The following is a 15,111-nucleotide window of genomic DNA, read 5'->3' as shown; positions in this document are numbered from 1 at the left end:
TGCTGTGTAACACAATGTAAATATGTTATGCGTAGGGAAAGTGTAGGAATTAGATTAGCCCACTAGAGGGGGGCACAAAAGTATAAGATAGCAATGGGATAGGAACTAGTTGATTAGGAGGGGCCAACTGGTGTAAAGTATGGAGAGCTTCCTGCATTTAGTCAGTAGGGCCTGGGAGCCCGGACAGGGCAGTTGTGCCACGCAACATTTAAGTAAAGGAGTCCAGCTCATCCTGGGCCTAGGGGCAACAGTTACATGGGAGGAGATGGCATACAGTGCAGCTTCAACATGGTCGCAGTAAACTACGCAGGAAGACGCCTAAATGTCCGGGGCGAAACAGACAGGGAACACCTGAACGTAGTTAGGCTGGCCAGACAGAACACTGCGGTACCAGAGATAATGGTACGAACCTGCAATATGCCTGGAGAAGTGGGGACCACACAGGGAAAAGAAAGGTTATGATGTGTGAAGGATCCTGTGTTGTACCTGTGACTAATCTGGACAAGCTGAAGCAAGAACTGAGTAAAGCTATTTGTATAAAGCTTGATCTGGACTCTGCCTGTCTTTGCATGGTATTTGGGAAAGGAAACCCTCAGCAGACTGGCGAGGACTCTGATGTGCAAGTAAGTGAACCAACAAAGGCACAACCACAGGGACAATGTATTTATGTGACAGAGGGCCAGGGTGTGCCAGTATTGCCACCCTGAGCCACGACTACCCCCTTGGTCCCCGTTACACATGAAAAGCATCAGACTGCACTCAGATGTCATCCAAGTGCAGTCTGATATATGCCGACTCACAGAACAGAGAAGATGGAGAAATTAAATTCTCCGTCTTCTCCTAACCTGTGATCAGATTCTCGCATGCGAGAGAATTGGATCACAGTAAAATGACTCTAGGCTCACACTCGCAGGAGCATTTGAGCCGAGGGTCATCTGCATATAACATCCTATTCTCTCGCATGAGAGAATCATCAGATGCTACTTGCCAGTGTGACCGAGCCCTTACAGTGTTTGCCTGATTTTAAAGGGAACCTGTCATGAGATTCATGCTGCCAGAACCAAGGACAATTTGAACCAGACACTGGCTGCGTTTGCAGGACAGACCAGGGACTAGGCATTTTGGATGACTAGTCCATTAGAAAAGTGTGTGGGTTCACTGAGGCGCACATCACTCCCCTTTCTATAGTGACATCTGGGGGCCTACTACAACTCATCCTGCAAAAACACAAGCCCTCATACTGCTATGTAGATGAAAAAAAAAAAATGTTATGGCTTTTGGAAGGGGAATGGAAAGGCAAAAGTACAAATATAAAAAGTAACTGGAATCAAATGAGTTAAAAATGGGCTTCCATGGGAAGGATGACGAGGAGACAGGAATCCAAGACTGCGGTTTATTGGTCAAGGTGTGTCAAAGTATCAAACTTCTTCATCAGAATAAACCACAGCGAACCTGATGAAGATTTCTGTCTGCTCATCATCCTTCTAACAGCAGTACAGGTTTAACCTATTTGATTCCAGTACCAAAGGGTCTGTAGGAGCCTATGCCTTTTTAGTGGTTGTGAGCACACAACCTGACCAGGTGAGCACTAGTGTCCATATTTTTTTCCAACATATTATACGGATAAGACCCTATTGCGCTTTTTGTCCTTCCAGCTCTTTATTTCAAATATGAAAAATGGCTTCTTCGTTAGGGGTTGATGTAACTGATCAGCATTAGTTCCCTTTTCATAAATACAATATATCAGTTAATGTATACTTCTAAATATTACAGTTACTATGAAATATCAGTGTACAAGGGACAAATAAAATTATCTTATTGTGAATACATTACCACAGCATAGTGTCTGAATAACACTCTACTGTTACTGAATAAAAAAAAGACTGTGCAAAGACCAATAGGACCATTGTACAGTGACCAAACAGTGAGACATACCGTTGTCAACAGGCGCTCGACAGGGCTTATTAATTGAGGTCAATGTTAAACACAATGACTTTGAGATTATTTTCTTAGATTACTAACATTCACTTTCCTTTTCTTTTACATCTATCCATACTGCCATGCTATTTAATGAGCTTGCGGCAGAGACATCACTTCTGCTCCTCATCCCTACTCTTGATAGGAACACAACGCTCTCATCTTGTAACACTTCTGCTTCCACAAGACTGTCCATTATCATCCTGCTACTGACCCAATACGGTACCCACAGTGTAGCCAAATGCTTTCAAATACTACACTGACAAAATAATGCAGCACTTACAATTCTAAACCTAAGATATGAGCCCTAAAATCATTTAGACCCCAGACTAGACATCAAGATTAGTTCATGCCCCAAACCCATTGCCAAAAATTAATTTAGACCGCAAACCTGAACCTTATATTTGGAGCTCGGCCAAGATCTTAGAATTATTCAGACCCCACATTAGATCCCAATATTATTTCAGACCTGAGATCAGAGCCGAAAATTAATTTGACTATAAACTAGACTCTTAAATAAGAACCCATATCAAGTAGATGAAAAATTACACCCCAGATCAGACACCTCCTTATAACTATCACACTTTGCTCATTGGTGCTCTTTCACTTTTTAGCTGCTGATGGCACCACTATCAAGACCTTTTGTAGCAGGTGGAACCTAGAGGAGAAGACCAAGGAGCAAGTGAATCATTATTATAGATGTACTCATCTCTTCTTGGGACCAACTAAATATGAGCATTGGCATCAAGTCTTCAGGGTTGTAAAGTCATCAATTAAATTTTGGTGGACTTTTCATATCATAGGGAGGCACAAATCAGTTCTTTATGTTAAATTCAAATGCATGAAGCTCATGGTCGAAACGTGCGTCGGGCATTGGTCACTGCCTGGAGAATTTTTGCCCTGCACAATTGCATCATTTAAACATAGAATTACTACTTAGTTGCATGCAAGACACTAAACTATATGGGATTCAATTTGTCAAAATCATACATAACCCAACAAGAAAACCATTTTACCATGATCTTCTGCTCCCGCCATCTACTAGCCTCCCTAAATCTGACATTTCACTCTCCGTGAGTGGCACCATAATAACACCCCGGCAGCAGGCACGCTGTCTGGGTGTTATGTTTGACACCAACCTCGCCTTCACATCCCATATACAATGTCTTGCCCGCTTTTGCCGCCTACTCCTAAAGAACATCTCCAGAATTCGCACTTTTGTCACCATGGAAACAACAAAAACCCTCACTGTAGCATAGATCCACTCCCGCCTGGATTACTGCAACGCTCTATTAATTGGCCTCCCCGCTACTCGACTTTCCTCTCTCCAGTCCATACTTAATGCAGCAGCCAGGGTCATCTACCTGGCTAATTGGTACTCGGACGCGTCCGCTCTTCGCCAGTCCTTACATTGGCTGCTCATTCATTATAGGGTCCAATTCAAAGTACTTGTTCTCACCCACAAAGCTCTCCACAGTGCGGCACACCCCTACATCTCCTCCCTCATTTCTGTCTATCGGCCTAGCCGACCTCTGTGCTCTGCAAAAGACTTTCGACTAACCTCTGCACTAATCCGCACTTCCCACTCCCGACTCCAAGACTTTTCCTGCGCTGCGCCAATCCTCTGGAATGCTCTACCACAAGAAATTAGGACTATCCACACTTTGCACAGTTTTAGGCGCTCTCTCAAAACACATCTATTCAGAGCGGCCTATCACGTTCACTAATCAGTCATTTTATGTGCAAGTCTGAGTATGTAGCCCATTCACTATCTCTGTCCCCCACCTTCCCAAGATGGCTGGACCATCATTGTAAATACATCATTGTAAATACACACCTGTACTTTGTATCTCCCCCACCTCATTGTAGATTGTAAGCGCTCACGAGCAGGGTCGTCTTATTTTACTTTAATTACTGTATTGTTAACGTTGTTACTTATGACTTGTGTTTTGAAACTGTTAAACTGTAAAGCGCTGCGGAATATGTTGGCGCTATATAAATAAAGATTATTATTATTATTATTATTATGGTCCATTGTGTTACAATATTCTTTACTTCAAGGGAAACAACTTACTTCTCAAGTTTGAAAGTGATCCCTTAACCATGGCCCAAATGCTGTGATCCCCAATAATTCTGAGAATTATGACTCTGAAGAGCCCCGTGTGAATTGAGCGATAGTGAATTATGTGCACTGCCGCTCCATTCATTCTAATGGGAGTGCCGAAGACCAGGCAAGGGCAGTGCTCAGCTATTTTCAGCGGCCTCAGCAATTTGACTTCTAGTTATCCTGAGAACCAGAGCTCTGAAGAACCCCATGTGAATGTAGTGGTAGTCGATCATATGCATCGTCACTTCATTGACTCTTGATGGCAGCGCTGTAGACTGCCGAGAGCTGCATTCAGCTGATCGTTGGCACTTTCATTAGAATGATTGAAGCAACTATGCGCATTATTGACCTGTGCTCCATTCACAGAGAACCCAGGCCTTAGGAACACTGAGGGCCCCAGTGGTCAGACCCCCAGTGATTAGAAATATATCATCTATTCAATCGATAAGGGATAACTTTCCAACTTGAGAATACCCCTGTAAAAGATTGCTGCTAGGGGAGAATTGCTCCATAATATGAAGGCAACATACAGCAACACACAGAGTGCCCGCAGTTCCACTGTACAGATCCACTGGCACTGTGTGTGCTGCCATACAGGCTGATGGCACATAAAGGGTTTGCATGGCCCTTACATATGCATAAGCCTAAACACAAGCATATGTCTCTAAAACTGGCATGTAAGGGACAAAGTGGCCACCAGTGAATATTTTTTTTTTTCTAATTTAAGATAGTTGGGATTCTTATTTAAGGTGTAAATTACCAGTAAGATAGTAATAATAAACTATTTTGTTAGTAGCTGTTAATCTTTTGCCATTTGTTAAGTAATATAATGGAGGTTCTTGCCTAGGACCAACCTCTATTAGCTGAAGGTGGGTGCAGGGAATATAATGACTCTCACCATTGGGTTGCTGCACATCCCCAATTGCAGCAATAAGTAGATGTCATGGGGCTAACATTGCTGCTTCTCTGCTGCAAGGGGTTTATTGGGGATCCAAGCACCCCCAGTAGCCAACCTATCCATGATTATATTCTGACAGTAGTGACAACAAACTACGGTATAATGAATGGTAAAATGTCTTCGTCACTGTGCTTCTCCGGTTAACCAAACCCTATTTTCTTTAAATCCTTAAATTATATATATCCTATGTCCACCCAGAGATACAAAGAACGTCTTGTCCTCTGGATCAGCCAACACATGTGCATTATATTCATGGACAGACCATTGACTTTTATGTGTTTGGTGTAATGCTTCATTTCTCCTCTAGTGGCACTGCAGGGAAATTGAACACTTGTTCCAGCAGTGGGAATGATCAGCTTATTATTAAAGGACCCTCCAAACATAAAGGGGTTAAAATCATTTACCTCTTTCTGCAAACAGTTGTAAGGCTGGGTTCACCCGTAGCGGAATTCCCGCAGAAGTTACCGCGGGAATTCCGGAATTCCATTCCACGGGAAAACAGCATTTTAAATTCCTGCGATTTTCCCACGGAAAAACTAGCGATTTGCAAGCGTAATTAGCTTGCAGAATGCTAGCGTTTTCCAAGCGATCTGTATCATCGCTTGGAGAACTGATTGACAGGTTGGTCACACTCGTCAAACATAGTGTTTGACGAGTGTGACCAACTTTTTACTATTGAGGCTGCCTATGCAGCATCAGTAGTAAAAAAGATCAAATGTTAAAAATAATTAAAAAAAATAAAAAATCGTGTTTTTCTCACCTTCCGACGTCCCGCGCAGCGTTCCCGATCATCGCGATGCCCCGGCAGCTCCCCTTCCCAGTGATGCTTTGCGAAATGACCTTTGATGACGTCGCGGTATCGCGAGACCGCGACTTCATCAAAGGTCATTGTCGCAATGCATCACTGGGAACGGGACCTGCCGGCAGCATCGCTGAAGCCTGGTGAGGCTGCGCGGGACATCGGAAGGTGACTATAACCCGATTTTTTTATTTTAAATTCTAATTTTAACAGGGATATGGTACCAAGAGCCTGGAGAACAGTCTCCTCTCCTCCGGACCGTGGGTACCATCCGCAAATGTTCTGCTTACTTTTCGCATGGTGGGCATAGCCACATGCGGAAAGTAAGCAGAACAATGCATTCCTATGTGGGCGGAATCGCTGTGATTCTGTAAAATAATGAGCATGCTGCATATTTTTCCGTGATGCGATTCCGTCATGGGAAAATCCTCAGCATTAGCACAGTATTGCGGAATCCCATAGGATTGCACGGGATGCTGTTTTTTTGCGTTTTTGAGGCAAAATCTAGCATTAAAAACCGCCGTGAAAATGCGAAAAAAACGCAACGTGTGAACCCAGCCTAACTGTATTTTCATTTTGATGGTGAATTACTGCAAAGAGAGATGGCTACATGGCCACAAGTTCAGAGTGGGTGTCTACAGATAAGTTGCCATTTATAAAATTCGGGGCCCTAAAAACGACCACATTACTGTCATGGATATATACCTAGTCAATGGAATTTGAAATCAGGCTTTTGCTCTGTAGTCTGATAGCAGCATAATGTAGGGGCAGAAACCCTGATTCCAGCTATGTATCAATTAGTTTGCTTAGTGTAGCAGTTTTTCTCTGCTGCAGATCTAGCAGAGCTCAGAATGCTGAGCTGGATATAACCCTGCCCACATCACAGATTGACAATGGTCTATATATACTGTAGATTAACAGAAAGGCGCCAACCATTGATAAGGGTGCGATTGGACCAGGAGGCAGAAGAGACCTAGTCCTCTGTTGATAATCTCCTGATGATAAAACTGTGATTTTATTGAAACAGCAAAACACAGTCCAGTAAGTGACAACACTGAAATCAGCCCATACACCATTCTGTTTTCGAATTATATAGCAAAAACTTGGTGACAAATTCCTTTTAAGCCATACCATAATTATTACCTGGCAGTTTATTAGAATAATGTTTTGGTAAATTAGTTGTACCAAAATGATCACATTGAGACGTACCTTAGTGAGAGTAAGAAAATAACAAGAAATAAGCATTCACTATAAAAAAAGGAATAGTGTAATTACCTTTTTTTAATATTTTACTTCCAAACAACAAAAGGTAATTACACATATGTCTACATTGCCGAAGAAATGTCTCTGAAAATAGAACATAAAACTATTTTTCATGAATTATTGATAATGTACACTAGAAATAAAAAAGTAAAACAATATACTTACTATACAGCTAACTGTGCCAACCCACAGAATAGAAGTAACACGTAATTTATGCCGCACAGTGAGCAGATCAATAAAAAAAAAGTTGTAATTACTTTTTTTTTTGTAAATCATCCATCGCACCCAAGAAAAACAACACCGTAGATATGCTTAGGATGGACGTATATCTCTACAGTATAAATAAGGATGTTGCGAGTTTACTTTACAGCACTGGTTTTACCTGTATGAACTGTTTCATTGTGCAGTATATACGTATGTGCCCATCTCCTATTGCACAACAGTTCATCAATAGACAGATGGGCCGAGCTTTCTGTGAGCTTTCCTTAATTGACATCCTTGTGTTTATATCTGGTGACATCAGAGCTAAGCTGTAGATCAAGGTAAGCTCCTCAATAAGGCCGATAAGCCAGCGCATGGCGAGCTATCAGTCACAGACAGGGGATAGTGAGGCACAACAGTGGGTAATAGCCAGCGCTGGTTACAGCACGTAACTTTTTTTTTTAATTAATTACCAGAAATTCCATATCGCTCCAATCATTGTAAAGTACTATGCTTTGTGAGCTAAAAAGTATTCAAAAGTAAAAAAAATAATAAATAAAGAATAACAATAATAACATGGCTTACCCTGAAGTATATAAGGCAAACAGAAGGATTGATCACGGAGACAAGATTTTTATAAGCATCGTTTTAATTATCCAAATCCTATTAAAGAACATTAAATGGAATTTGTCATCAGGTTTTTGCCACATAATCTGAGAGCAGCATAAATGTAGAGGCAGATTACAGTGATGTATCACTAACTGGGTTGATAGCTGTAGTTTTGATAAAATAACAGTTTTATTATCAGGAGATTATCACTAGAGGACTAGTAAAACTGCTGCAAGGTAGTCTGATATATTCATGAGCTCGGTATAACACGCCCCCACAACTGATTGGCAGCTTTCTGTGTACACTGGTTTATAGGTAGAAATCTGCCAATCAGTGGTGTGGGTGAGGTTACACTGAACTTCTCCCACATAGAACCTCCTGACACTGGCACTGGATGTCATCCTTCATTACATGTGCCGCAGTGTTCAATAATGAAAGCTGTGTGCTCACAGTGTGAGTAAGGAGAAATTAAATGGCCAGTGGCCAGCAAAATGGGCACCTGGTCTGTGCACTGCAATCATTGAGGTTCTGCCCAGGGCTTGGAGAAAAGGACTCCACAGGCCGGAAACAGCCCCTTGACTAAAGGTTCCCCACCTTGGTCTGTAGAAACAGACAACCTGTTCCAGTACCACTTCCAGCATTGCTGTATGAAGGGATCAGAGACAAGACTCCAATAGGTAAATATGCCCACAAATTAGATCAGTGCCTGGTCAGATAAGTGTAGATGTTTAGTGCTCCATGCTGAGGGTCACAGTTTGGGGGTAAGTAGCATGAATCGATAAACAATTATTTTTAGGTTTCAACAGTTCAGATTGGTTGAGGTACCATAATAGTGTGGGAATGTATTCTCGTCACACTCTGATTCCTCTAACACCTATGGATGGATGGATGGACAATGAGGGTCAACTAGGCTTTGAGACTGATCAAGTTCATCCTTTCTTGGTAGCATCTTTGTAGCATCTGTGGCATAAGGAGCAGGAGAACCTACTATGCCACAATGATCTTACAGACATGCTTGGTGCTAGGAACATAGTTTTTTGCTTCTTTGGCATTCATAGCACTCAGATTGTAATCCTATAGAGTATCTCGGGGACAAGGTTGAATAGGCTGGGTGGAACAAGTCAATAGATCCAACTAATTTGCAAAAACGGTGAGAATGAAGCTTTCTTGTCCCAATATTCCTATAAAACTATATCAACACCTAGTGGAATGTATAAACACCGAGAGCAATATCATGATAAAATATCAAAATCTTCATTTACACTAAATTTGATAAAAACCATCATAAAAATTACTATTGTGCGCATCTGGACAGCATACATAGTCCCTGAGGAAGCTACAGTGAAACGCACGTGAGGGTTCAGACTGCATTATTGGTTGATATTCCAACTTCTGTACTGTATTACATGTAATGCTGAAAGTTTCTGGATTCCTATACTAGACTTTTCTTGCTGTTTTGTCAGATCTATTAGCCATTTGTTACAGTATACGCGCCTGAAGTTTCCATTTCCTTCATTAGTATTTACTACCTATGGCCAGCTATAACTCCTTAATGACCGCCAATACGTCTTTTTACTGACCTGAGATATAAGAGTATAGCATCCCCATACAGGTGACAATCCAGCAGCTGTCGGCTGTACGCTATAGCTGACAACTTGCTGCGTCAGCCACGATCAGTGTTGGCACCGTCCACATCTGTTTAACCCCTTAGTTGCTGCTGTCAAAAGTGACTGCATCAAATACATGGTTAATAGATTGTGGGAGCTTCTGCTTTAATCTAATTGACACACCGAAATCATGATTGTGTGGTCCTGATGTTTGCAATAGCAGTTTATGGCCAAATAGCGGTCTTTGAGTCTCCCGGCCATAGCGGTTGGTTCAGAAGTCAGCGATATTTAGTGGTATAGCAGGAATTAAACACTTTATCATTCCTGCTATACCACTTTGCATTAATTCCTGAAAATCACCTGAAGGGTTAATAAACTATCTGACAGAAGTTATCAATATGTCAGGAGGTGCTGTTTTTAAAATGGTATCACGGTTGGGGTTTTGCAATACATAGCACTCCTAAAGTCACTTCAAACCTGGATAGGTCCCTCAAAAAATTTAATTTTGTAAATTTCTTTGAAAAAATGAAAAATTACTGCTACATTTTTAAACGTCCTCAACGGCTAACAAAATAAACTAGCATTTTAAAAATGGTGCTGATGTAAGTCAGACATGTGGGAAATGTTATTTATTAATGTTTTTGTGTGGTATGACTATCTGGATTAAATGGATAATCATTCAAAGTTTGAAAATTGCAATTTTTTTTTAACATTTTTGTCAATTTTCTAATATGTTTTGTGTTTATTTATAAAAAATATCGATCTAAATTTACCATTATCGTAAATTATAATGTGCCAGGAAAAAACAATGGGATTTGTTGAAGCATTCCCGAGTTATTACCACATGAAGTGACATTGATCAGAGTTTAAAAACTTGGCCCCTTCACTAAGGGTTGGCGTTGCCTCATGGCATAGCCATAAGATTATCAGTGGATTTCTAATAGTATACAATATAAAAAAAAGTATAATTATGAGCAGTTAATGAGACTAAAATAGGGCAGATTGTAGACATTTGCATGTAACCTATGCCCTGAGAATAATTTCAGCACCATGGAGTTTTCTATGCATTAAGGGATAGATTTTCAGCACCATGGAGAGTAATCAGCCAGCCATACATGATTGCTTCTGCTGATCCCAGCTCAGCTCTCAAACTTCTGAACTTCTGCACACACCGAAAGGATATGTAGACCATCTGCAATTATTGTTACTATTATTATTATTATTATTACTATTACTACTTTACTGCATAAAAAAGGAAAAAAGCAACTGGATTTGTTTATTGTCTGCAATCACAGAGATACAGTAGAAACCAGAAGTTTACACAAACTATATAAAAAGACACATCTGCATGTTTTACTCAATATCTGACATGAAATCAGAATAAACCTTTCCCGCTTTAGGTCAATTAGGATTACCTTAATTATTATTTGCCAAATCCCAGAATAATGAGAGAGAGAGAGAGAATGTTTAAAGACATTTTATTACCGCAAAGTCTAAAGTAGACATACATTTCATTAGTATTTGGTAACATTGCCCTTAACCTGAACGACTTGGGTCAAACGTTTGGGATATCCTTCCACAAGCTTCTCACAATAGTTAGTCACAAGTTGAGGATCAAGTAAAGCACTTCTGAGCAACCGCGCTGCTACAGTGACACGAATTCTTCAGAAATCCATATAAATATTTCAAGTTCTTTATTAAATGTACTACAAAAACTACGCGTTTCGAGGAGACAAACCGCACCTCTTCTTCAGGTTACAGTACAAAGTTGTAATCGGTCTATACAAGTGATAGCTTTATATGCTGTGTGGACATGGCCCCCCGTCGTAAGAAAAAGGGCGTCAACCCACACATGTTGCACATAAAGATATTTAAGAAGAAAAACAAAAGCAGGCAAAATAACATATACATCAAAAAACATATATTCCGGATAGTAATAGTATTGTGTATCCCATTCAGACAATCAATATGATAACATAGACTTCTATAATAAAATAAAAAGAAATATAAGAAATATATAAAACACAAAAAAAAAAAAAAAGAAAAAGAAAAAGGAAACAAAAGAGGATAAGAACCAATTTCATCGTGGTGAGTCTAAGGCCTCTTTCACACTTCAGTTTTTTGCAATCAGTCACAATCCGCCAGGTTTTGAAAAAAAACGGATCCTCAATTTTCTTTTGAGGATCCGTTTTTTTCCCCATTGACTTCCATTAATGGCGGATTGTGACGGATTGCCATCTGCTGCATCCGTTTTTTTTGCGGATCCGCCAAAAGTTGCTGTCCGTCACCATCCTCAAAGATTTGAAAACGGAGCTTGCAACGTTTTTTTCTCTGGCGGATCCTCCAGACACTAATTTAACCCGAAATTCTTTCTGGGTGCCGGACAAAAAAAAAATTTTCTCTCTCTCTCTCTCTCTCTCCTTTTCCAGGCTGCGATTCCTTTAAAATTCTTAATTTTGCGGATCCGTCAAAAAAACGGATGGGTGGCATCCGTTGTCATCAGTTCTAAAACGGATCCAGCATCCGTCCTTTTGGCGGATTTTGACTGATGCAAAAAACTGAAGTGTGAAAGAGGTCTAAGACAAATGTCTGACGATTTCACCACTGAGCTATCATAAGTGATCAGTTACCAGTGGTGAAAAGTAATAAAGAGTAATTACTCATTTGATATAACTAGTATAAATAAAGAGTGCAAAAAGTATCCTTTCACCAATAATAGTGATAATTTCTTTCCTCTTTATATATAAGCGGCCATACTTTATAATATATTTAGGGAGAGAATAATTAGTCCCTCCTTTCAGTCAAAAAGATGGGCTATCATGGTGACAGAAACCACTGTATATTCCCTACATAAGTGTGGAGAGCAATAGTCGCCAAAAAAGGCAAACTAGTCTCCTACATTAACACAATCTAATTGGTAAGTTGGAAATATGCAACACACTGAACCCATATCTAATGGGTTCAAGTGTGTATACCGCTCTGTCCTAATAAAAAAACGGGCTGAGCGGCTACTAAATAAGAATGGAGAGGAATGAAGGCAGGGAGCCTTCTTCAGAAAAAAAGACCGATTTTTTTGTATATGTTGCCATTCTCATAGCAGATCTATGAAAGAAATAAGCGCATATTGCCACAATTCCCAGTGTGCAAATATGCAAATAAAGAATATAAAACCAAAGTATTAAATAAAAATATATAAAAAATGAAAAACATTCCTCAAAATAAGACTTATATAAAAATATCGCTTATTTCATTTAAACCTTTTGGATTAATAGTATCAAGTCGATAAATCCAATATATTTCTTTTCTACTAAGTTGTAGCAATCTATTCGGAGCATTTTCCGGTATATGGTCAATGAGAAAAAATGTTAGGAGAGAAAAGTCATTTTTATGATGTAGGGCACAATGTCTAGAAAGTCCATGTTTCATATAGCCAATCCTCACATTGTGCCTGTGGGAGTTCATCCTTTTTCGAAAATACTGAGTAGTTCGTCCCACATATTGTTTTTCACAAATACATTGTATTAAATATATAATAAAACTTGATTCACAAGTGAGATTGGCTTTAACTGTAAAAATTTCACCCGTTGATGTTGAGTTAAAGAGGGTTTTTTTATGACCAATGCCCCTACAACACAAACATTTCTTTTTCCCACATCTATAAATTCCTGGTAGTGCTGTAGTTTTCTTTTTAGTTATCCCAGAGATTTTTTGTCCTCTCAATCTATGGCCGCTTATATATAAAGAGGAAAGAAATTATCACTATTATTGGTGAAAGGATACTTTTTGCACTCTTTATTTATACTAGTTATATCAAATGAGTAATTACTCTTTATTACTTTTCACCACTGGTCACTGATCACTTATGATAGCTCAGTGGTGAAATCGTCAGATATTTGTCTCAAACTTACCACGATGAAATTGGTTCTTATCCTCTTTTGTTTGCTTTTTTTAGTGTGTGTTATATATTTCTTATATTTCTTTTTATTTTATTATAGAAGTCTATGTTATCATATTGATTGTCTGAATGGGATACACAATACTATCACTATCTGGAATATATGTTTTTTGATATATATATTATTTTGCCTGTTTTTGTTTTTCTTCTTAAATATCTTTATGTGCAACATGTGTGGGTTGACGCCCTTTTTCTTACGACGGGGGGGCCATGTCCACACAGCATATAAAGCTATCACTTGTATAGACCGATTACAACTTTGTACTGTAACCTGAAGAAGAGGTGCGGTTTGTCTCCTCGAAACGCGTAGTTTTTGTAGTACATTTAATAAAGAACTTGAAATATTTATATGGATTTCTGAAGAATTTGTGTCACTGTAGCAGCGCGGTTGCTCAGAAGTGCTTTTCTTGATCCTCAACTTGTGATTCTTAGTGGACGTTTCCACCTGCACGAGCTCTGCAGCAGCTATACAACTGCAAAAAATGTTGTGAGTGGTTGTGTCTGAACAAAACCCACAAAGGGTGAGTACTTCAGAGTACTTCTTTCATTTTCATTGATTTATACCAGGTGAAGCCCTATGTCTGCGCCCCCTCCCTTGTTTTTTCTTCACAATAGTTAATCGGAATTTGGACCCATTCCTCCAGACAAAACTGGTGTAACTGATCCAGGTTTGTAGGTCGTCTTTCTCGTATCTATTTTGTGGAGTGCACCAGTCCCTCCTGCAACAAAACAACCCTAAAACATGATGCTGCCACTCCCGTGTTTCACAGTTGGGATGGTGTTCTTAGGTTTCCAAGCTTCTCCCTTTTTCCTCCAAACGTAACAATGGTCATTATGCCCAAAAAGTTCAATTTTAGTTTCATCAGAGCACAGGACATGTCTCTAAAATTGAGGTCTTTGTTCTTGTATGCATTTTCAAACAATAATCTGGCTTTTTTATGTCTCTTTTGGAGTAATGGCTTCTTCCTGGCAGATTGGCCTTTCAGCCCATGTTGATACAGTACTCATTTCACTGTGGATATTGACACAATCTTACCAGCTTCTGCCATCATCTTAACAAGTTCTTTTGCTTTTGTCGTTGGGTGGATATGCACATGTTGGACCAAAGCGCGTTCATCCCTGATTTCTTTAGACTTTCCAATGAAACTACACAAAGAAGCAGTGTGTTTCAGGTGTGCATTAAAATGCATCCACAGGTGTGTCTCTAATTAACCCAGATGTGTCCTAAAAATCAGAAGCTTCCAAACACATGACATCATCATATGGGCAGTCCAGAGTTGTTTAAAGGCATGGTAATCTTAGTGTATGTAAACGTTTTACTTTGCAGTAAGTAATAAAAATGCATTAAAACATTTTCTCTCATTATTCTGGCATTTGGTAAATATTAATAATTATTGTAATCTTAATTGACCTAAAAAGGGAAAGGTGTATTCTTGATTTCATGTCAGATATTGAGAAAAACATGCACGTGTCTTTTTAAATAGGGTATGTAAACTTCTAGTTTCAACTGTACAACTAGTACAGTAGATTTCCACAAGAGCTATATATAAAAAACATATTTTTTTACATCCAGATTATTTACAATGTTGCTGCATTTCCTGATTTTATTTAAATGCCCTATAATCCATCAATTAA

The sequence above is a fragment of the Dendrobates tinctorius genome, unplaced genomic scaffold (genome assembly GCF_039654945.1).
Source record: "Dendrobates tinctorius isolate UK_male_01 unplaced genomic scaffold, ASM3965494v1 ptg000133l, whole genome shotgun sequence".
Lineage (NCBI taxonomy): Eukaryota > Metazoa > Chordata > Amphibia > Anura > Dendrobatidae > Dendrobates > Dendrobates tinctorius.
This window is presented reverse-complemented; position numbering follows the sequence as displayed.